Consider the following 2875-nt stretch of genomic DNA (forward strand, 5'->3'; position numbering starts at 1 on the left):
TGAAATAAAATGGATGCTATCAATTGTAGCTATTTTTTTTTGGTCAGAAAACTCAAGAATTCAAACAGAATTAAATAAATGCCTAGGTGAGTTAGGGTAGAGGCAGAGAACCTGATACATCTTGAGCCTTAAAATCAGAGTGGTAAAATATACAACAAAGTAATAGTCAACCATACAATGATGATCTTGTACTCCCAAGAAATAGCTAGATTATGGACAATACGCCCTCTTTATAAAGACAAGAAAGCCTTTTATACATTTCAGCAAAAAATTCATTTAGATTTTTAAAAATCCAAACTGTCAGTTATCCAGAAGATAGAGATATTTAGAATAAATTATTTATTTATTTTTACACATACATTTATTGACAACTTAAAATATACCAGAGAGAATCAGGCATGACATAGACAGACAGGGTCTCTTGCCCTCATGAAATCTGCATTCAACTGAGAGAGCCAGAAAATAAGCAAGTAAACACAGAGAAATACATAAGGAATTTACCTTAGGAATCTTAGTGACTCAGGGTCTCCTCTAATAAAACCTCGTAGGTCCATCTAAGGAGCAATTAAGAAATTATATGTGAATGTGCTGTAAAAGTTAAACACACTCTCAAAATGTAAGTTTTATTAGTAATAAGTGGTATAAAGAAAACTATCAGTTATTAATGACCATCTTATTACTATGTATTCAGATATGAAAAAAGGAAGTAAAAAAAATCAAATTGCATTAGTATATGAATAGTGTGATTTGATTATGATTGTGCATTGGAAAGAAATTCTCTTCGAGGGTTTTCACTTTTTAAAAACACTTCTATAATGTTTGATTTTATTTTACAAGGGACTTGTACGGCTGTTGTAATTTAAGTGTTTTTAATGCAAAAATAGTCAATGGGATGTTCACGGGCCCCTATAAATAAGCACGTGTGCATTCAAAAGAATCAGAATGTGTGTAAGATGGTCGCCATTAAACATGAAAAGTCTCTGCTGCATCTAGCTTGGGTAATGAGGTAGAGAGAAAAATTCACCAAGATGAACTTGGAGATACTTCCTTTAGCACAGAAGGCAGAAACATTAATTGATGGATGTGATACCCATGGAGGATAACACATTTAGCTCCCGAACATGACAGCTTTAGTTGGTCAATGTAAAAATAAAATGAAATGAAATGAAAGCCTCTTGAATTGGGGTGATGGGGGAGAAGAGGAGAGATAATTCTACTGGGCACCAAATATTTATTTTCCATTGATACAAGGACTTTGGTCTCAGGGCAAAAATCAGGATAGGACCTTTCTTCCTTTCTTTCCTTTTCCTTTCTTACTTCGTATCTTTTTTTTTTTTTTTTCATTAAATAACTTTACTCAAGATGAAGTATAGAAAGGAGGAAAAATGTTTTACATTTCAAGAGAAACGATTTCCACTGGAAGACACAACACAAATCTATCTCTGGGTTCTCTTAGGTGGGTGGCTGGAGAAACATGGTCGTGATTTTAAAGATCATAGTCAAGGTGAACAAACATTATACTGAACTCATCCCGAGGCTCACATTACTACAGAAGAAAACAAAGCTTCCTGATCCTGACAAATCCAAACTGAAGACTGCCTGCCTAGACAAATCCCAATTTATCAATCAGGCTGCTCCAAGGAAGCTAATCCCTAGCGCCCCAGCCTGCCTGGGATTCACTGCTCACTCTTTTGCTCGATTTTCTCTCCTCTGAGTACACAGATTATTCAAATGGTGTGGCCACCCAAACAATTGGAAAGCAAACAGGCCAAGGTGAGAAAGATGCCTAGAGTGTTTCTGAGCAAGATTTAAGATTCTCCTGCTCCCAGGAGCAACAATTTGCATTTACCTGGAGCATCAAAAACAACCCTAAAGTAAAGGAGGGAGGCAGAGGCTTGCTGTTCAGCAGAACTGGGTTCAACTTCAGGTTCGGGTGTACACTAGCTTTGCAACCTTGGGCAAGTGCCTTAAATTCCCGAAGCCTCAGTTTTCTCTCCTATATCCTGGAGATAATGATACCTACACCTCAGGGGCTTAGGTGAGGATTAGGTGAGAGCATGCAAGTCAAGTGTGTGGCATATAGCCTGTCACACTGGAAGTACTCAATGTTCGAAAGTAGTATTATTACCGAGAGAGAAGCAGTTAAGTTCTGAATTGAGGCTTTGAAGAAAATTGGTGTAATTGGCCAAGCAAAATCCTTGAACATGGAACAGTACCAGGATGGCATGCGTAGGAAAGCAAAAATGGGTAGGTTCATCTGGGATGCTAAATCACACAGTTCCACAAAATGTTCTGAAAGCTTTGGGTCAATTATGTAATTTCTTTGAGGTCCAATATCCTTATCTATCCATGAGTAATATTTATACCCTAATCCTTAATGAACTCAGAGATCGTGTAGTTCTAGCTCAGAGTAATGTCACATATACTAAGCACTGATTTCAACAGCCCAAAAGTAGTTGAAAAGATATTCTGGTTTTTGCTGGGCTCCTTCAAAGGACATGATAGAGGATTTAAATACTTGGTTTACAACAATGTTTATTCAATCTTTATACTCTCCCACCCACTTAATTTACTCTCTGCAGCTGTTCCAAGCCTCTCTCCTCAAATACTCCTGAAAAACTAAACCTCACTGCCCCCCATCACCATCAACAGGCATTTTCCCACCCTTCTCTCTTCTCTCTCTATCAGCATCTTATTAACTAGATCTGTGTTTAGCCCCTCTACCAGCAAGAAAGACTCCTACCACTGTGAGAGGGAGGAATGGGGGGAAATTGAGATGAAGATCACAGGTGTCTTTCTGTTTAGGCTAGAAGTCTATCAACATTAAAAATGTTTTTTAATTTAATTTGCCTCATAAGGCTGTGGTGAGAATTAA

Source organism: Balaenoptera acutorostrata, chromosome 9 (assembly GCF_949987535.1).
Source record: "Balaenoptera acutorostrata chromosome 9, mBalAcu1.1, whole genome shotgun sequence".
In the NCBI taxonomy this organism is placed as follows: Eukaryota; Metazoa; Chordata; class Mammalia; order Artiodactyla; family Balaenopteridae; genus Balaenoptera; species Balaenoptera acutorostrata.